Raw genomic sequence first — 22814 nt, forward strand, 5'->3', positions numbered from 1 at the left:
CTGAGGTTATGAATTTGGGTTGGAACATAACAAATAAAAAGTCATTTTCATCACATCATATCCAGGGTATATGTAATTAACATGATTTATCACTGTTAATGTTAACTTTAATCACTTGGTAGAGGTAGTATTTTAAAGGTTTGTCCACTATAAAGTTAATTTCCCCTCAAATCCTTTTCATACTGTGTTCTTTGGAAGGAAATCCATGTACACAGCCCACACTTACAGAGTAGGGACTTATGAGCCATCTCCTGAAGGATGATGAGTGTACACAAATTATTTAGGCTTCTGCATTAGAGATTTGCCTCTTCTTCCCTATGCATTTATTTATGCAGTCATTTATGTCAGCAGGGGCTCATGGACACTTATTTTACATCTTGTGTAATAATCCAATGCTATTTTATTTTGTTCCTCAGATTTCTCAGCTTTAGCTTTTAGGAGCTCTTTCACTTGGCTTCTGTATCCTATTGACAATACACCCTTCAGTGTGTATGGGTGTGTGTTAGGACTTCCTTATTTTCTGACACTACAAGATAGATGCTCTAGACTCCTATATTTCCCACCTCAGTAAGTAGAATCAGCCATTTCTACAAGAATGCTGCTTTTTTTTAAATTGGAGAATGGTTTTTAGAATTGAAGATCTGATAGTCACTAAGTCTGGGTGCTTCTGAGCTCCCTCAACAAACAGAGGAAGTATATATGTGGCACTGTATATGCACAGATCTATAAATATTTCTCTGTATAATAATCTGTATCTGTATTAAGCTAAACATGGGTTCACACAGATGTCTCCAACCTTAATAGTATATTAATTTTCACTGCTCTATACCCCAGGACTTCACAAAGCCTCTGTATATGATGTACAACAGACACTTACTGGATAATTGCATGAACAAAAATATTCTTTTTATCATCTTCCCACTTCTGGGCTCCTTTGTTGACTTTTCTTACACCCTAAATTTAAGTGTTCTTTAAAAATACTTTCTGTGTAAAAGAAACTGACGTATGATGCTTATTTGTGTGGATGTACCTGTGTCATCTGAGGATATGCATACCTGCCTCTCATAAAACCACCTGCTGCAAACTCTTTCATTCTTAATGTAAGAGGCCAGGTCTTCAAGGTCTGGCTTTACCTCTCATTTATAATTGGCTATCTATCTCTTCTTTCTTCTTTCAGCCTAGGGTAATCTATCCTACACTTGAATGTGGTGGTAACTTAGGTTCTACTTCTCCAACCCCAAGTTTTTGCCTAAATCTTAATGTCTTCTTTATTCCACTGAGAGTCTAGGCTTTTGACAAAATTCAGAAGGATGCGAACACTCTATCAACTCTGATGTATCCATTCAAAAGCAGTAGATGAAGAGCCTAATAAGAGAATGGGTAAAAGCACAAGGTTGGAAAAGAAAAAAATTGGTGGAAACACATTGCCACTCCATACATTTTGTTTCTAAACTACAAATTCCAGTATTGCTATATCTCTTCTATTCTTCCTTGACTTTTGTTTCCCACAGATGGTCTTCCCCGTTGCTGCCAGTTACATCTTCATTCTTATACTCGTAAAGCCTTTTGTGTTTTGCCGTGGTTTCCTGCAAAGGTTCTTGGCATTCAAGGTCTCGGTAATATGGTCCAATTACCCATGCCATCTTCTTTCCTATTGGTTGTCCTATGTAAACTATACAGTATTACACAAAATGCTTGATAATCTGAAAACTAGCCCTGCGCATTCCTGACCCTTTGTTTTTGCTTTTACACTTTCTTTCTCCTGGTGTTAGTTTGACAGTTATTCTTTTGACCATACTCTCTCTTTTCTCTCTGGTAGTTTCTAGGATTTTATAATTGAAGTACTCATTTCACTATGTATCAGAGAATTATTTTTGTCTGGTCGTAAATGAAACCTCTAAATCTGAGGACTCTCTTGAAGTTTCTAAACAGCCCCAATAAGTGGCTGACCTCCATCTCGCATGGGTTTTGAACAAGTTGCTCGAAGTAACAATTGAGCGCAAAATGTTATTTTTATTATATAAAAAGGCCAGGGTAGAAGTTAGTTAATTTTATATTAGCCTAGTGTGTATGCTAATTATTGAACTCCAGAACTGGCCACATTTTTCCTTTTAGGCCCAGACAAGTGGACGCCAGATGAAGAGTCCCTCCTGATAGCAAAGAACAGAGTTGCTGGCCTGAACATGCCTAGCGATTTTCCTCAAATACACTCAGTAGATAAATCACTGTACTTTGAGGTGGTGTGAATAGAGGGACAGAAAGAGGACAGAGAGAGGGAAAACTATTCCTACTCTGTGATCTCCTCCAAAAAAAAAAAAAAGAAAAAAAGGCTCCTGTGCTCTTGTGTCTCTTCACTTCCAGAAAAATCTCAATCTATCAAATGTTTTTTTTTTTCATATATCTCTTCCTTCTATTTTCTACTTCTGGGATGTCAGATGTATATTGGAGCCTCTCAATTCCTTCTACATATGTCTCAATTTGTATACTATTCTCTTACCTCTTTGCAATGCATTTAGGTAAATTCCCAATACTGTTTGCCCATACATTTTCTTACTTATTACCTGTTGAATAAAGATTATCCCATTATGGCAAACACTTATGAATAAATGTATCATCTTCCTTATGAATACAAATTGTATTTTTTGATTAAGCGGCAGGAAGCATGTGTCCACCTCCAGAGAGAGACTCATTTTCACGTCCTTTTTTATAGCTTGTGAGGATATTGAATTCTGGCCAATATAATGTAAGCAGAAGTCTGTTGGGGGCTTTGGGGAGATTTGTATTTATTAGTGAGTTGTTGGACCTAATTTCATTGATTACTGATCCAATTTTAAGAAACAACTACCTTTACACTTTTTAATGTGAAAACAAACCTGCTTTCTTTATTGGTCAATAACCTTTTAACTTCTGTGAATTATCTTTTAATATTCTTTGTCAAATTTTCTTTAAAAATTATTTTTTGTCCTATTGATAAGCAGATACTCTATATGCACTTGGGATACCAATTCTTTGTTAGTTTTATGCATTGCAGCTAATCTCCCATTCTGCAGCTTGTGTTTCTGTTTTCATTTTTTTTTTTTAAATTTATTTATTTTAGAGAGAGTGAGTGTGCGTGCGAATGGGGAGAGGGGCAGAGGGAGAGAATCTCAAGCAGGCTCCCTGCTGAGTGCAGAGCCCCACACGGGGCTTGATCTCAGGACCCTGAGATCATGACCAGAGCTGAAATCCAGAGTCGGCCACTTAACTGACTGAGCCACCCAGGCGCCCCATACATTTTCTATATAGTATTCTTTTTTCCAGAAATTTCACATTTGGTGCGGTTAAATATGTCAGTATTTTCCTTTTTGCATAGGCCTTTTGTGACTTCTCTAAGAATACCTTATTATTCTGATGATGGACATAAAAATATTCTATAGTTTTTCCCTCAGTTTAAAAGTTTTGCTTTTCTTTGGTTACTAGGCCATATAAGATGAATATTTGTGTTTGGTGTGAAGTAAGATTTATTTCTGGGCTCTGTTCCATTCTAATGATCATTTTGTCCATCTCCACAAGAATATTGCTTTAATTACTATAGATTAATTGTCAGTGTTGATCATCTTCAAAAAACTTTTTTCTACTGGACCTTTAATGTTTCCATATGAATTTTTAAGTTCATCTGTTATAAATTCATGTAAAGTTTTGTTGATCTTTTTATTGACATTTCATTGATTTCAGAGGTTGATTTGGAAAGAAGTTTTACAATATTGAGTCTTTTAATCTATGAGCATAGTATAGCTCTCCATTTCTTAAGATTTTTTTTGTTCTATAATTTTGGTAATTTTTTTTGGATGTTTCAAACATTCTTCTGTGATTTTATTCTACTTAGTTGATTTTATTCCAACATAACCATACCTTATTGCTATTGATGATGGATACTTTTTATATTACATTTCAAATATGTGTTACTTTTATATAAGTTTCCTATGTTGATCTTGTGTTCAGAGCTCTTAACAGATTCTCTTATTCTAATATTTAGTCCCTTGAGTATCTTTGATTTTTTTTTGTAGACAATTGTACAAATTAATTTAAGTTCTGCTACATTCTAAGATTATATTAAATTAAAGGATGTATTGTAATAAGGAGCTTGGAGGGAGACAGTGTAGGGCTGTTATAGTGGCTCAGTGGTTTCATTGAAGACCAGACTTCTAACTTCATGTCACTCATTGTCACAGCATTGCTTTCATCCTCATTATTACAAGATGGTCACTGTACCGTGAGGCATAAAGTCAGCATTTGGGTCAGTAAGAAGAGAGAAAGCTAAAACTACAACAATCTAGCTTGGGCCTCTAGGACCCCGACCCTTCTTCAGCCTAGAGGGACCGCACTTAAGCATAGTTCTCTATAAGACCTTGCCTTTCCCACTCTGTACTAGGAAACAGTTTCTTGCCCTGTTGCAGGCAACTCCCTTTCCCAGGCAACACCAAATAACAGTTGCATTCAAGTCCCGTTTACCTGGTGTCCAAATGGTTCAATTATCCTTCAGAGGTTAGGGCTGCTCTTACATTTAGCCTTTGCCCTATGGAAAAGGAGATCTAAGAAGAAGATAGACTCAGTACAAATACAAAAAGTAAAAATGTTAGCTCTTTATTCCTTCCTCTCTACTAATGCATGCCTTTAAAATTTTCCTTTTCCCCAGTAGAGCTTACTCCTTAATTCAACTACAAATATATGACATTGTGGAGTATTTCCCAAATTCTGTTGTAAAGAGACAATGACCATGATGGGATATGTGTTACCTAACACTTTCTAATTCTCATAGCTCTTATTTGCCTTTTTGGGAGGTGGGGGTGGAGGTCAGACATTCAGTGAAATTAAGAGTGGACATCATAATTTTTCCTGATCTTAGACAAAATGACTCCAACAGTTTTCTATTGAATATAATATTTTTCCGAATGTTCTCAGTATAAATCTTTAATAAACGAAGTTTCCTTCTTTTCCTCGTTTCTTATAAGTTTTTTCTTTTGCATAATAAGTATTAAACTGAATGAAATGTTTTTTACATTGATTGAGAAAATATGATTTTCCTATTAGGCTATTTAAAGTCCTGAAGTGCAGGGCACGTACTGAATGGAGCACTGGGTGTTATACGCAAACAATGAATCATGGAACACTACATCAAAAACTAATGATGTAATGTATGGTGATTAACGTAACATAATAAAAAAAAAAGAATATTAAAAAAAATAAAGTCCTGAATTGCAATGATCGCTTTTTTTCTTCCTAATCTGAACCATTCTTTGTTTCTAGGGATAATGCTATTGATAATGAAAATTATTTCTAAGATACTGCCACATTATATAGATAGTATTTTATTTAGAACATTTGCATCTATATATATGTATGAAACAGGCCTATAATTTTTTTCTTAAATTGTTCTGATTTTAGAATCAAGAGTACACAAGCCTCATTAAATGAACTGAGCACCATTCATTTTTCTATTTTCTGAAACAGTTTGTAAAGGATAAAAATTAACTTCTGTTATAGCAAATGACATATTTTCTGAGTCACATTTCTCAAATACACTTACATTTTAAAGTAAATAACAGTTTGAATTACAGTAACTGTCTAGTTATTGACTGGAGTCGTATCTATCAATATTGTTAAACTCGCCTATTCCAACATTTTTTCTGTAAAAATTTTTTTGGTTTTCTCTGTTATAGCATCTGTAAATTATGACATTTTATTTCTTGAATTATTTTTATGCTCTTTAATTCCTTTTTCTAATCTTACTAAATTGGCTAGGATCTCCGGTACAGTGATAGAATTAAAACTTAGGTCCTTGTTACTGATTTTTACCATTGGCTGCAGTGTTTATGGCAGCTTTTGGTGGACACCCTTGATCATGTTAAGAGAGCTTTCTTACCCACATTTATAAAGACTTTTTCTTACTAATGTTGAATTTTATTAAATGGGTTTTGCAAGTTTTAACATGATTATGACTTTTCTACTTCTATATGTTAACCCAAATTTGTATTCCTTACAAAAATACAAATTGGTATGATACATTATCTCTTTTAGATGTTGCTGGCTTCAGCTTTTTAATATTTTATTTAGATAGTTATGTCTGTGAGTGACATTGGCCTGTAGTTTTATTATCTTGTACCACTTATATTACCATTTATGGTTATAGTAGTATATATTAGAGTTGAATAATTTTTTTTTTTGTATTCCCTAAAAGAGTGTTAAATTTGGAGTTAGGAGTTTCTTGATTTTTTAGTAAAATTTGTCTGTAAAACAGTTTGGGTTGATATTTTCTTAATTACTAATAATTTCAGTTTTAAGGCATTTTCCTATAAGAAGCTATATTCTGTTGAACTTTTCAAAGTTATTGATTATTATTTACATATCCTTTTACAAAATTTTTTGTTAGATAATACATGTTTGAATTTTCAAAGTGGGATCACAGGGTACACATTGTTGCATATTGATTTTTCACACATTATGTGTATAAGACTCATCCATGTTGATGTAGTGCAGATTAGTTTCTATATATAATGCTTTCCTTATGTTTCAAAGCAAAATCTTTCCTAATTTCCATTAGGATTTCTCTTTTGACCATGCATTCTTAGAAGTTTATTTCCTCAAACATGTGGCTGTTGTCTAGTTATATTTGTATTACTGAATTTTAGCAAAATTGCATTATGGTCAGAAAGCATGCATTGAATGATTTTGTCCTTTTAAATTTGTTTCTTTGTGTCCTATTTAAGGTCAATTTTTATAAACAGTTCCTTTTATGGTTGAAAGGAATGTATATACTGCAGTTATTGATGCAATGATTTACATATATTGTCAATTCATAACATTATATTATGATTCAACATAATATGATTAATTCATAACATATATGTTAATTCATCATATTTTAAAAATCTTTTAGGCCTATTCTGTCAATAACTGAAAGTGGTTTATTAAAATATCTCCAATTTAATTATAGATTTATCTATTTCTCCCTGCTTTTTGTCAATATTTATTTTTTATTTTTGTCAGTTTTCATAACTATTTTCATCATTTATTTAGAAGAAATTTGATTAGGTGCATACAAATTTAAAATAGTTAAATCTTCCTGGTCCATAGGACTATTTATCTTTAAAAATAAATATCATTGTGAACTCACTAATTCTAGCATATCTGATTTGCTGCAATCTACTGCACTTTTATTCTTTTTTCTCCTAGTTGATCTTGGTGAAAATGTTTTTCCCTTGCTCAGCATTTTATCTCACCTAGATGTGGAAGATCTATTTCCTTTTTAAAGTAAATTTTATGTTGAAAAATAACTTATGCATATAAAAGTCTCCAAATTATAAGTGCACAATTCGACAGCTTTTCAGAAGGGTAAGCTCACCTGGGTAACTAGTATCCAGATCCAGAAAGAGAATTTTAGCAGCATCCCAGAAGCTCCATCATATCCTCCTACATTCAGTAGCTCTCCAAGAGCAACCTGTCCTGACTTCTAACACTGCAGGTTACTCTTTCTTTTCCCAGTTTAATTGCTCTGTGCATTTGTGCATTTATTAGCTAATATTAATGCAGCAAAGAGGGAACAAAAGCTCACAAACACAGTTTCACAAGACACATTGCAGGGAAAAAAGTGACTTAAGGATCAACAGTATCCTAGGGTCTTGGTGGATGCATTCCGGGGGTGGTGAGCCTCTAATTCCTGGCAGAAGGGGTCTCATTCCTGGAGGGGAGATGCCTATTAGCATCCCTCCAGCAGGGGGGGCCCCAATTGGTGGGCCCATAGGTGGTCTCATGCAGGATGGAGGAGCCATAATGCCTAGAGGTGGTGGTGTTTGGCCCGCAGGAGTGGGTGGGGTCCCTTGTCCTGGTGGGAATTGAGTTGGGGTTCCAGCAATGCTAATAGTAGCAGCAACTGCATCGGCTGCTAGCGTGCCTCTTCCCTGTGGAGTCATTAGCTGTTGGGATGACCCCCCAGCCCCTCAGACAGGTCCTGCTAATCCAGCAGGAGCCTGGGGAATTGGACCGCTAGCTGGCCCTCCTCTACCAGCTGCCCTGCCAACCCCAGGGCCTCCTGCAGCTCCAGCAAGTGGTACCTGAGCAATGGCAGTCTTTACACAGTCACGGAAAACAAGTTCTTCCCACATAGCAACACCAGACCCAAAACCCACTTTTCTTCATGCTCTGGCTGCTTCACATTCTTTGGCTTGATCTTCCTGAATTCATCACAGTCACAGGGGATCAAGTTCATAGGCTTGTCAAAAGCCTTAAAGGTGCCAGTGCAGATTCAGCCATCTTGCAGGTACATCTCATTCTGTGGTCAGTGTGCTGGGGCATCTTGCTGCTCTTTCCCACAGTCATGGTGGTGGTTTCACCAAATGCAATGTCCGGTTTCAGGATCCTTAAAACTGAAGGGGAGGCTGCAGATAAAGGTATGGCACAGGTTCTCCTATAAACAATGCAAGCTTGGGGCAGAAGCTTCAAACAGTAGATGGAGCCTGGTTTTTCACTTGGAAATCAGCTAACACTGTTCCAACACTGCTTTATCCATCTCTTGGTGTCTCAGCTAAGAATGCCTGGCTCTGTTCTGCCTGGAAACCCAGCACAGGTACTTGCTCCTGCTGAGATCGCCTTGCATACAGCTGACACTCTCGGCTGCTGTGAGGCTGTCCTTCTGTGTTGGACTTGATCTTCCCCCTCTGGTACATGCTGTGCCGTTCTGTGGTCTGTCTCAGGTGTAAGCAGTCCCTGGCCTGCTCCATCGTGCCCCGCAGAACAGACCGTCAGGCATCTCCGGGGACCGCTCCACTCTGCCACCATAGGTTACTTTCGGCTCCAACTGTTTAGGGCAGCGAACTCTGGCTAACCACACAACTTGGATTCCAGCTCCCTGTTAGTGCCAAGGAAGGAGGCTAGCCCATACCTAGCCATGAACGTTGACACGGTAAATCCTGCAGCTTGCTTCTGTCACATTCAGCAGGAACGGCTGGTGTGGGACCGCAGCCCCTGATCACACCCAGGATGGGCTGGTTACCCTTCCAAAGGCAAATGTGGGGGTGTCAGGAGGAGCAGCTGGATCCACATTCTCTCACACTGTACAGATATGATATCACAACCTGCGATAACATCAGCGGGATGATTAGGGCTTTTTAAAGAGCTCTCTGGAAGCCCCATGGCCCAGCCGTCGGGCTACCCCTGGTGGAGGCCGATGACCAGTCCTGCCGGGTGGCCCTGCGCTGCCAGTCTTGTGACAGGCAGTGGAGGCCATGCAAGCCTGCTGCTGATCCTGACTTGCAGAGTTTTTCCCCCAGTGCATGCCCGTCCAGCAAGCCTTGTGTACCTGCCATCTGGTCATTTGTCCTTGTTTGTCGACACTACTAATTTATTGCTTCTTGATTAATTATCAAAAATGTAAAATGAACTATCTTGCTAGGATATTGATTAGTAAATTCCTCTTTACAGCGCACAATAAGGCTAAATAATCATGGCTTGGCATTACCGGCCCTGTGGTGATTTAGGCCTCTGGCAGAGGTACTCATGGAAGCAGCAAGTGGTTTGGCTCCGTCCCTAAAAGGTGAATTGCGTATTGTCTGCCTGTCTAGCTGCTGTCAGTATCCTAGGGATCTGGCGAGACTTTTCACCCTTTTTAAAAAAAATTTACAGATTTATTTATTTATTTACTTATTTGAGAGAGCACAAGCAGGGAGGAGAGGGAGAAAGAGAAGCAGACGCCCCACTAAGCAGGGAGCCCAATGTGGGACTCAGTCCCAGGACCCCAGGATCATGACCTGAGCCAAAGGCAGACACTTAACTGACTGGGCCACCCAGGTGCCCCAAGACTTTTCACCCTTTAACGTATTATGGTCTCACTTCTGGCTTCCTGTGTCTATTCCACCATTTCTTGCTGTGCTGTTTTGGTTCCTTTCACCTTCCAGAAGCCAAATTCTTTACTTTCTGCTTCTGTACTAACACTCTAGTAAAGCCACAATTTAGTTCCTGCTAGGCTATGTTACTATGTTTTCTTTTTTATCTCATTTATTCAACATTTTCATCAGTTTGTAACAGAGGTAGTGTTAATATTCCATGTTGACCTCTCTGTGAATTTCAGGCATACTTATTTTAAAGTCTCTTTTCTATTATTTGAGTTTTGCAAGCTGCAATTATTTATATTGTTGCCCTATTAGATTTCCTTATGTGATTTGGAATTTTACTTAGGTCTTTAGTGGGAGGTTGGCCTCTTATCTTTTTTACTTTGTTTTTGTTCACCCTTCTCTGTCCTCACCAGTCTTCTGAGGCCATGGTCTAGGACAGGCTTTTTATCAGTGGTCCAAGACTTCCATCCTGCCTAAGATAGACACAGATGCTTACATATAGAAATACTGGCTCTTCAATATTACAAGAAAAATAGATTCTGAAAAATATTTTATAAGATATGATTACTATCTAGAGAAGCAAATAGAGATAACAAGAAAACCATTCAAGTTAAGGTAGTCATTTGTTAAATACCTAAACAAAAATCCATGCTATCCTCTATATATCCATTCATCATTTTGAAAACACATAGAAAAATAAACCCATAGTAAACATGGGATTTGACCTTGGAGTTATTGAGGAATTTTAACACGTTTTTGGAAGGTGCCAAACAGATGAAAACTTATTTTACAAATGAAATAAACTGAGCTGAGGAAGCCAGAGATATGAATACATACAGAAGTATTGCACTCAAATTTGGATTCAAGGGGTTCCTAGGTGGCTCAGTCAGTTGAGCCTCAGACTCTTGATTTTAGCTCAGGTCATGATCTTGGGTTCTGAGATCGAGCCCCGCGTAGGGCTCCCTGCTTAGTGTGGAGCCTGTTTGAGATTCTCTCTCCCTCTCCCCTTCCCCCTTTGCTCACATCTTTTTTTTTTTTAATTTTAGTATACACCTAAGGCTGAATTTTGCTTTTAGATGGTACATTATTATATTAAGTATGTAGCTTCTATTTCCACTTATCCAAGGTAGTTTTATTTTGTTTCAATTTTTTATTTAAATTTTAGTAAGTTAACATATAGTGTAATTCTACTCCTGGTTTCAGGAGTAGAAATGAGTGAATTTTAAAGATGTGGATGTTGAATATTGCCGAACATCCATTTGTTTAAAAATTTTTATCAGATCTATTGAGATGGTGTTGTGTGGATAAATTTTCTCTTTTAAATATATTTGACTTCTATTTATGTGCATATATTTCCTAATTTTGAACTCTTTTCATTCCTTGAGTCAACACAATTTGTAATAGTTTCAATATACTGTTTTTATACTATTTTGAAATAATTTCACACACACAAATGGTGCAAGAATAACACACAGAATGCCTATATATCTTTCATCCAAACTCTACAATTGTTAATATTTTTCTTAAAATTTATTTTTTAAAATTCCGGTATAATTAATGTAGTGTTATACTAGTTTCAAGTGTACAATATAGTGATTCAGTTTTATACCTCACTCAGTGCTCATCACAATAAGTGTACTCTTAATCCCCTTCACCTATTTTACACCCCACCAGTAACCACCAGTTTGGTCCCTATATTTAAGAGTTTATTTTTTTGTTTCCTTTTTTTCTCTGTTCATTTGTTTATTTCTTAAATGCCACGTATGAGTGCAATCATACAGTATTTGTCTATGACTCACTTATTTCACTTAGCATTATCCCTTCAGATCCACCCACGTTGTTGCAAATGGCAAGATTTCATTCCTTTTTATGGCTGAGTAATATTCCATTGTGTATGTATACCACATCTTTATCCATTCATCTATGGATGGACACTTGGGTTGCTTTGTATCTCGGCTATTGAAAATAATGCTGCGAAAAACATCAGGGTGCATGTATCCCTTTGAATTAGTGTTTTCATTTTCTTTGGGTAAATACTCAGTAGTCGAATTACTGGAACATATGGCAGTTCTATTTTTAATTTCTTTGAGGAACCTTCATACTGTTTTCCTCTGTGACTGAACCATTTTGCTTTCCCACCAACAGTGCATGAGGGTTTCTTTTCTCCACATCCTCAACAACACTTGTTTCTTGTGTTTTTGATTTTAGCCATTCTGACAGGTGGCTAAATGAGGTAATATCTCATGGTTTTGACTGGCATTTCCCTGCTGATGAGTGATGTTGAGCATGTTTTCATCTGTCTGTTCGCTCTCTGTATGTCTTTGGAGAAATGTCCATTTCTTCTGCCCATTTTTAAACTGGGTTATTTGTTTTTTGGTGTTGAATTGTATAAGTTCTTTGTGTATTTTGGATATGAAACCCTTATTAGATATGTCATTTGCAAATATCTTCTCCCATTCAGTAGGTTGTCTTTTACTTTTGTTGATGGTTTCCTTTGCTGTGCAGAAGACTTTTATTGTAATGTAGTCTCAATAGTTTATTTTTGCTTTTGTTTTCCTTGCCACAGGAGACCTTTCTAGAAAAATGTTGCTATGGCCAATGTCAGAGAAATTACTGTGTGTGCTCTCTTCTAGAATTTTTATGGTTTCATGTCTCACATTTAGGTCTTTTATCCAAGTTAATTTTTGTGTATGGTGTAAGAAAGTGGTCCAGTTTCATTTTTTCACATGTAGCTGTCCAGTTTTCCTGAAACCACTTGTTGAAGAGACTTTTTCCCATTGCGTATTCTTTCCTCCTTTGTCAAAGATTAATTGATCATAATGTCATGGGCTTATTTCTGGGGTCTCTATTCTGATCCATTGATCTATGAGTCTATTTTTGTGCCAGTAACATACTGTTTTGATTACTACAGCTTTGTAATATAACTTGAACTAGAATTGTGATGCCCCCAGTTTTGTTTTTCTTTTCAAGATTGCTTAGCTATTTGGAGTCTTTTGTGGTTTCATACAAATTTTAGTATTCTTTGTTCTAGTTCTGTGAAAAATGTTGTTGGTATTCTGATAGGGGTTGCATTAAATCTGTAGATTGCTTTGGGTAGTATGGACATTTTAACAATATTCTTCCAGTCCATGAGCATGTAATATCTTTCCATTTGTTTGTATCTTCAATTTCTTTCTTCAGTATTTTATAGTTTTCAGAGTATAGGTCTTTCACCACCTTAGTTAAGTTTGATCCTAGGTATTTTATTATTTTTGGTACAATTGTAAAGGGCTTGTTTTCTTAACTTCTTTTTCCACTGCTTCATTATTGGTGTACAGAAATGCAACAGATTTCTGTATATTGACTATGTATCCTGTGACCTAACTGAATTCATTTATTCTAGTTTTTTTGGTGAAGTCTTTAAGGTTTTCTATATAAATAGTATCATGTCATCTGCAAATGGTGACAGTTTTACTTGTTTTACCAATTTAGATGCCTTTTATTTCTTCTCTGATTGCTGTGGCTAGGATTTAGAGTACTATATTGAATAAAAGTGGTGAGAGTGGACATCCTTCTCTTATTCCTGATCTTAGGGGAAAAACTCGCTGTTTTTCCCATTGGAGTATGATGTTAGCTGTGGGTTCTTCATAAATGACCTTTATTATGTTGAGGTATATTTCCTCTAAACCTACTTTGTTGAGGGTTTTATCCTGAATGGATATTGTAGTTTGCAAGTGGTTTTTCTGCATATATTGAAATGATCATATGGTTTCTTTTATTAATGTGGTGTATCACGTTGGTTGATTTGAGAATATTGAACCATGCTTGCATAAGTCCCTCTTGAATGTGATGAATGATTCTTTTAATGTATTGTTGCATTTGGTTTACTAGTATTTTGTTGAGGATTTTTGCATTTATGTTCATCAGAGATATTGGCTTGTAATTCTTTTTTTTTTTTTTTGTAGTGTCTTTATCTGGTTTTGGTATTGGGGTAATGCTAGCTTCATGGAATGAATTTGGTTGCTTTCCTTCCTCTTCTCTTCTTTGGAATAGTTTGAGAAGAATAGGGACCAAATTTTCTTTAAATGTTTGGTAGAATTCACCTGTGAAGTTGTCTGGTCCTGCACTCTGTTTTTTGGGAGTTTTTGATCATTGATTCAATTTCATTGCTGGCAATCCATCTGTTCAAAAATTCTATTTCTTCCTGATTCAGTTTTGGGAAGTTATTGTTTCTAGGAATTTACCCATTTCTTCTAGGTTGTTCAAATTGCCGACATACAATTTTTCATCATATTCTCTTATAATCCTTTGTATTTCTGTGGCACAGTTGTTAACATTTACTCTGTTTACTTTATATCTTCCAATTATGATGGGAATTTCATCATTCTTTCTACATTTATAGTTGGTAGCCTACCATTTACTTGTTCAAATTTCATTATTCTTTCTACATTTATAGTTGGTAGTCTACCATTTACTTGTTCATTTATTTATTGATATCAGTATAAACTCATGGATTTTTACTTTATTCAATGCTTTTAATTCATTAGTATAATTATTTATTTCAGTGCTTAAATTGTTCCAGCTTTGGCCATTGTGAACCACTTGAAGCTAGAGGTGAGATAGGAAATCTAGAGGGAGATGGAGTTGGGTAAATGCCCTTCCCCTTTGGTGGAATGAGGCTCTGGACTTATCTCCTAAAGAGAAAGTCCTCATTATGGAGATGGATATGGACATATTTCAAAATGATTATTTTTCTTCTCGCCATGCCAGACACATAAGATTTTATTTGGCTATTTACTGTGAGACCCCAGAATGTTTTCATTCACATGCTAATGCACACTCAGCCTCTTACAAGCAATTTAAATTACTATTTAAGTGCTCCTCTTCAGTTATGGCTCCAGTGGCTTTTGTTCTAGATAATTCTATCTCACTTGCGACTCTGTATTTTCCTGTCTCTTTATATTCTGGGATAGCAGTCTGCCAAGCAACCTTGAGTCTATGATGGGTCCAAGAAAAGTTGTTCAGAGTTTTCTTGTTGTAAGGATGGGAGTGACAACTTTGGAGCTTTTGACATATCAGAGCTGAAACCTGAGTCTGTGAATTGATTTTCTTTTAAAATTTTATTGAAGACTTTTTATTTTGTTACAGTAGTTTTAGGTTGTTTTTTTTTTAAGATTTTATTTATTCATTTGAGACAGAGATACAGAGAGAGAGAGAGAGAGAGCATGAGCAGGGAGAGAGGCAGAGGGAGAAGCAGGCTCCCCGCTGAGCCAGGAGCCCGATGTGGGGCTCGATCCCAGGACCCTGGGATCGTGACCTGAGCCGAAGGCAGACGCTTAACCATCTGAGCCACCCAGGCACCCCAGTAGTTTTAGGTTTACATCATAATTGAGAGGAAAAGACAGAGATTCCCCATATACCTCTGACCCCTAATGGGTGCTTACCCATTATTAACATCATTTACCAGAGTGGTGATTTGTTACCAATTGAACTGTATACCTAATATCCAGGCACTTTAATGTATTTAAATTATTTATCACAAAAACAACAAATACAATATATGAAGGGAATAAAAGAACAGGTGAATCAAATATGAGTATACTTCCTGTCTTTTGTTTTTCTTTTCCCTCCTAAATGTGAATGCATTTTTAGATATAAAAATAAACTTTTTATAAAAAAAATAAGCACACAGAGCACACAAACACTATAGTGCAGCTCCTTTTATTGTCTCCATTTTACAAATGAGTCAGTCCAGAGGACAGTCCTGTGCTCATCATGCTGGATATTGGGTCACAAAAAAAAGATGGTAGGAAAAAGGTAATTGCATGAAGTAATGCAAAACAATAACTACAATAACAGATCCTCCTGCTTCATAAACTTGACTTTTTCTCATACGAGCTGAGCTTCCTTTACTTAATTTGAGTGTAAAGAAATAAATTTAAACTGAAACAGTCAGATTTGACAAAATACTAAAGCCTAAACAATTTTGAATAAGCTGATACTCTCACAACACTTAAAAATTATACACTCACATTGTTACCTATTTGTTTTGATCAAGTTAAAGAATGGAATCATAGGGGTTGATTAAATATAGTACAATTCAATATTAAACCCAAGAAACTTGTTGACTTTATGAACCTTGTAAAAACATACCACATTATCAATAGACTAATCAATTGATTATCTTAGCTAATTTTTAATATACAATGGCTCAAGCAATTCCAACAAATTACAAGGAAGAGAAAGAAATTGAATCATAGTAAACTGAGTTTTCTGTTTTTATCTATGTTAACAGGTCTAATCGTGGCTAAATGTAAGGACGGTTAAATATTAACTTCAGTTAAATTCAAAATGAATTTTACTTTATTGTAAGTCAGAAGGTTCTAATGTCAATTTAAAAAATAACCTACAATTGTTATTTATATAAATTCTCAAATCTCTTTTGTTGCATACTTTTTATTTGGATTCCTTCCATCCATATTTTATAATAGTAAGATTATCTCATATTAATATTATAATACAAGTTTATCTTTATTTTCACTTTTTGTGAACTTTCACCTAGAATTCAAGTATACTTCCTTTGCTTTTTCTAATTCCTTCACTTAGCAAATCTTATTGTCTGGAAATAACATCTGGATGTAAAGGAAAAGACGAAGTTTAATTTTTTACTACTTCTGTTAAGACAGTATTTGTTTTGAAACAAGGAATGAGAAGCAGATATCTTAAGTTATGATATTGGTTCCAAGAATCTACTGAGGGAAATGTTTGTTACATAATACATGCTTGTTTTTGTTTTCTTTTGACAGTATAGTAATTGAGGAAAAGACACTAGACAAGGGGTCAAAGGTTTTAGTTGGGTTACTAACTAGGTTTGTCAAATTATACAAATCATTGAAAATACTTTGGGACTTAGTTTATTCATTTATAATAACCTTACATTATTAGGGTTGGTTTTTGTTTGTTTTGAGAGCGAGAGAGAGAGCAGGAGTGGGGGCAGAGGGAGAGGGAAAAGCAGACTCCCCTCCCCGCTGAGCAGGGAGCCAGATGTGGGCCTCAATCCCAGGACTCTGAGATCATGATCTGAGCTGAAGGCAGACGCTTAACTGACTGAGCCACCCAGGTGTCCTATTAGGGTTTTTATATAAAATATTGTCTAGCTATCAATTTCTGATGGGATGTTTCACAACCTCCTAGCTAAACACAAAGTCAAAACCAGAAAACCTCAAAACATTGAAAAATAAAAATAAGGTAGAGATATTAAGTTGGTGGTCTTTAAATATCCTTCCAAATCAATTTTTCTGTTATATGATGTTTAATGGTCTAACAACATTGCAATTTCTTAGGGCTGCATTTAACCTTATTGTGTGCCATTATGATCCTTTAAAAAATTTCAGCTGATATTTGGTTGACTTATAAATCAATTTGAATTGGGTCATTTTCTTCTTTTTTTTTAAATTAATTTAATTTTTTATTATCTTTATTTTTTTATTAAGATCTAATGTTTATTTGTTTCAGGGGTACAGGTCTGTGATTCTTCAGTCTTACACAATTCACAGCGCTCACCATAGCACATACCCTCCCCAATGTCCATCACCCAGCCACCCCATCCCTCCCACCCCCCTCCACTCCAGCAACTCTCAGCTTGTTTCCTGAGATTAAGAGTCTCTTACAGTTTGTCTCCCTCTCTGGTTTCGTCTTGCTTTTCTTAAAAACTTTGATACATACATTCTAAAAAAGGTGTATGTGTGTAATTTCAAGCATTTCTGTGAAATTTTAAGCTGTGGGTATTATTAGGTATTACATTAACAGCAGGGTTTATTCAAATAATTTTCAATAACAAAATGGTATCATCGTATGTTCAAATTATCCTAATGTTCATCTAACTATAGGCTTATGGATAAGAAATGTTTTAGAGTTTATATGCATGATCCTCTGAATCAAAGCAACTAAAGTAGACTTAATACTTGGGGATTTCCTTCTGTACTATAATTTGAATGCATTTAGACATAATATGGTTTCTGAGGAAGCTATTATGAAATATAGCATTAAAATTTCACTGGCTTTTGGTTTCCAACCAAGTCGGATCAATTGGTATAGAAATTATTCTTCTCTGTAAAACAACTAAAAAACTGGACGAAATAAGACAGCTATTTTCAGACTTTGGACAGCAGGCAGTGAAAGACTGTGCTCACTGAGAGAAGGGGAATGAATAAGGTGAGTTCTACACTTACCCTAGCTTTCTGGCTAAAAAAATTTTTTTGGCCTGCAGCAGAAGGATATGGAAGCTGCTACACCTGGAAGTTAACTATTCTTTTCACAGCAAGTGCTTTCCTGAAAAGAGATCTGAGTGGCACACCTCTATGACTACCACCGTCCACACCTTAGACATTATAATTCCATTTTTCCATAGATGTTCATCGAGCAGCTCCACATAGGTCTTTCTTTTGAAGGGGAACTTAGAAGAGAGGGCTTAGTGAACTAACTGCAGACTCTGTCATTGAGGTTGGTTTTGGGGCCCACAACAGTCCTCTCTCCCTCCACCACTATCCATTCTAAATCCTCCTCATTCTTAGGTTTTATCTGCATGTTTTGTTGGCTTACCTGTTGGTGTGAGCCAAACTGTCATTCCTGAAGAATCTCAGTCCTTGGAAACTATCCACCTTTTAGGCATGTGTCCATTCAGTTATAATTGGGCAAAGGGGTCCCAAGAGAGACTCAAGTGGATCAACTGACTTTTACACACTCTTTCCCGTTTTGTAAAACAGCACTACCTCTTCTTTGTGATCAAGGTAAATTATTCCTTCCAAGATTTTGACTCCCTTTCTCACTTGCTGGTTTCCAAGCAAGAGAAGTTCAAAATGCCCAAGGGACAGCCTCAGCTTATAGTTCAAAAAGACCCTCACTATGTCTTTTGGCAAGGGTTCACCCTTCTTTAGGGATCAGAACCTCTAATTGTACAGAAACCAGAGATGTGGGATGAGAAGCACGAATTCCCCCAGTGAGTCATTGGGAGCGATGGTGAGTGGACCTACTGATACTTCCACCCTTTGGTTCCTGGACCCACAGTGTCTTCTAGAGAAACAGCCACATAGAGTTTTTAGCTGTAGTTCGTATACTGTATTCTGAAGGGTATTCTACCATTCTTGAAGCTATTGCCTCTGAGCTGGAGCTTTAGCTGCAGGTTCAGCAGGGTCACTCCAGTGTTTATTACAGCAACTGGTATGGTATGTCACAAAACCAATGGATCTCATAAATGTGGGCCCACTTTTTCAACTCTTTCATTGTGAAATGGGTGTCCTGGTCAAATGCTTTGTTTTGCAGGATTCTAGGCTTGTGAATTAGGCACTCTGTAAACCCATGGATAATGGTCCTGGCTCAAGTTCTACAGGCAGAGACAGTGAGCCTATACCTGCAAGTGTATTTTTTTGTGAGGAAGAATTGCTTTTCCAGCATGGGAGAGGCCAAAAAGAATAAACTTACCACCAAGTAATGAGTTGGCCTACTTGAGGAAAAGTGTCATATAGGGGACTCAGTGTTAGTGTTTATTGCTGACAAGTTGGACATTGAGACACGGCAGTGGCTAAATTGGCTTTATTAAATGAGGTTCATGCTCATGGTCCAATATGAAACCTAGGTTTCTACCACTGTGGCAAATATGTTCACTCATCATGCTAGTTCTGGGGTGGCCAATGGGAAAATATGGCTCACATCAACTGGCAAGTTCGTTGTTCAGTGGTTCTTCCATGACAGGTGCTTTCTAAAATATGTTAATATGTGATAGTAAACTCTTGGCACTTCGGGCATGTTACCATATGTCCACCATATGTTTCCACTTCAGAAGTCTTTGTGTCCAATATTCCAGTGTTTTCATTCCACGTTCCTGGCCAGCTGGCCAGGCTTCTGGTCACGTTCCAGAAATTCATGTATAGTTTTCATCTCTGCCAACTTCTATGTCCACAAAGTGGATGCCAGATGCACCATTTAAAGTCTGTCCATTGGGAATGTTTTCCTTATCATTGTCTCTCAAAGCCACCCTTGCATGTGGCTACAATTCAGCTGCCATTCATTTTTGGCTTACACCTATATACTTGAACTATCTGAAATCCAAACTCAGCGTTTTTCCTTCTTTTTTTCAGCTGGACCGATAGAACACTCCCACCCTCATGCCTATAGATAGGAGCTAAATGTGGGGTGCTGGTACAACTCTATGGGGTAAAATGGGGTCTGGGCTATCTACTCATGTATTCTTTTAATGGTCTACTGCTTACAATATCCATATTTATGACTTGGTTCATTTACTCCCCTGCTTTGGTGGAATGCAGCATCCAGAAGCTTCAAGAACAAGTGCAAAGGAGATAAATTTTTGAGAAATTTCATGTATAATTGATGCTTTTATTGCTCCTTGCACTTGATTGATATTTTGACTAGTAGAGCATTCTAAGTTGGAAATCATTTTCCTTCAGAATTTGGAGCCATTTGTTTCTTCTTTTTAGCTTCCAGTGATCTATGAGAATTCTGAAACCAAATTCCTGATCCCTTGTATGTGTATTTCCCTGATGATTAGTGATGTTGAGCACCTTTTCATGTTCCTGTTGGCCATCTTAGGAAAAATGTCTATTCACATCCTCTGCCCATTTTTTAATTGGATGTTTTTGGCTATTGAATTATAGAATTCTTTATATTCTTTATATATTTTGGATATTAACCTCTTAACAGGTATATGATTTGCAAATTTTCTCCAATTCTGTAGGCTGCCTTTTCATTTTGTTAACTGTTTTTTTTTTTTCTTTTCTGTGCAGAAACTTTTTAATTTGATGTAGTTTAACTTTGTTTGTTTTTGATGTCAAATCCAAACTCATGTCCAAGACTGATGTCAAAGAGATTTTTCACTGGGGTGCCTGGCTGGCTCAGTTGCTGGAGCATGTGACTCTTGATCTCAGGGTCATGAGTTTGAGTCCCATGTTGGGTATGGAGATTATTTAAAAAAATCTTTAGGGGTGCCTGGGTGGTTCAGTCGTTAAGTGTCTGCCTTTGGCTCGGGTCATGATCTCAGGGTCCTGGGATCGAGCCCCGCATCGGGCTCCCTGCTCAGTGGGAAGCCTCTTCTCCCTCTCCCACTCCCCCTGATTGTGTTCCCTCTCTCACTGTCTCTCTCTCTCTGTCAAATAAATTAATTAAATCTTTTAAAAAAATTTTTAAAAATTTAAAAATCTTTAATAATAAGAGCTTTTCATCCATGATCCATTTCAAGGTAATTCTTGTTTATAATGTAAGGATCAAGTGGTTTTTTTTTTTTCCCCACACATATATATGGTGTTGATCAAACAGTTGTTGAAATGACTACCTTAGCCCCACTGACACTTTACATTGGTACTTTTGTTAAAATCACTTGTCCATAATAGGTATGCTTATTTCTGGACTATATTCTGTTCCTGTGTCACTATGCCTATATTTTTTGCCAATATCACACCATCTTGATTATTATATCTTCACAGCTTTTCCACAAAGAGAACTATAAGTCATGGGCAAATTTTATCTTCTAAGAAACAAATATCAATGTTATGCAAATAAAAATTAAAAAAGGAAAAATACTAACTTGTTTTATGGAACCAGTATAATCCTTTTATTATAACCTAACAAAGGCACTACAAAAAAAATTACTAATATTAATTATAAATACAGATGCAAAACATCCTTAACAAAATAGTAGCAAATTGAATTCACCAATATAATCTTAGTTAACAAATTTGGTTTGGGTTTTTTGTTTTGTTTTGTTTTTTAGCACTTCAAAAAATGCCATTTCATGGTGTTCTAGCTTATGTTGTTTCTTATGAGAAGTTGGCAAACTTTTTTTGTTTAGAAGAAGTGATTCTTTTACTCAGACATTTTTTTCTGGTTTTCCCTTTGTTACAGTTTGATTATGATGTGACTTGATCTCATATTCTCTGTTTATGTAGCTTAGAGTTCACTAAACTTTTGAATCTGAGTTTATAGTTTTTATAAAATTTAGAAAATTTTGGCTATAATTTTTTCAAAACTTTTTAATGCTTCTTTGTATCTCTCCTCTTCATCTAAAACTCCTATTAAAAGTATATTATTTGAAAATTATATATCTGATATGGGGTTAATATCCAAAATATATAAAGAACTTCTACAACTCAACACCAGAAAAACACAAACAATCTGATTAAAAAATGGGCAGAGGACCTGAAAAGATACTCTTCCAGAGAAGACATATAGGTGGCCAACAGACACATGAAAAGATACTCAACATCACTAATCATAAGGAAAATGCAAATGAAATAAAACCACAATGAAATATCACCTTACGTTGTCTGAATGACTAGAATCAAAAGACAGAATATTAGTGTTGGCAAGGATGTGGAGAAAAAGGAACACTTATGCACTGTTGGTGAGAATATAAGTTGGTGGGGCCACTATGGATAACTTTATGGAGGTTCCACAAAAACTTTAAAATAGAAATGCCATACAATTCCACTACTGTATATCCACCCACAGAAAACAAAACCACTAATTTGAAAAACTATATATGCCCCAATATTTGTTGACCCATTATTTACAATAGCCAAGATATGGAAGCAACCTAAATGTCCATTGATAGATGAATGGATAAAGATGTTGTATATGTACACACACACACACATGCACACATACTGGAATATTATGCAACCATTAAAAAGATGAGATCATGCCATTTGAGACAACTTGGATGGACCTAGACAGCATTATGTTACATGAAATAAGACTGAGAAAGACAAATACCATATAATTTCACTCATATATGGAATCTGAAAAACAAAACAGATGAATAAACAAATAGAATCGGACCTATAAATACAGATGAGAAACTGATGGTTGCCAGAGGGGAAGAAAGGTGGAGGGATGGGCAAAATGGCTTAAGAGGAGTGGGAAATACAGGCCTTCACCTATGGAATGAATACAGCACAG

At 36.3% G+C, this 22814-nt stretch overlaps 1 protein-coding gene and 2 pseudogenes across 1 annotated transcript in view; 1 reads left to right on the forward strand and 2 right to left on the reverse strand.

The window, feature by feature from the left end:
• The window catches only part of NPFFR2 (neuropeptide FF receptor 2), a 280297-nt gene that overhangs the window by 98116 nt on the left and 159367 nt on the right, over positions 1 to 22814 (forward strand). The window lies entirely within an intron of this gene.
• LOC116630028 lies at positions 7651 to 8355 on the reverse strand (annotated as a pseudogene).
• LOC116630029 lies at positions 8538 to 8756 on the reverse strand (annotated as a pseudogene).

The sequence above is a fragment of the Phoca vitulina genome, unplaced genomic scaffold (assembly GCF_004348235.1).
Source record: "Phoca vitulina isolate PV1807 unplaced genomic scaffold, GSC_HSeal_1.0 scaffold3, whole genome shotgun sequence".
Lineage (NCBI taxonomy): Eukaryota > Metazoa > Chordata > Mammalia > Carnivora > Phocidae > Phoca > Phoca vitulina.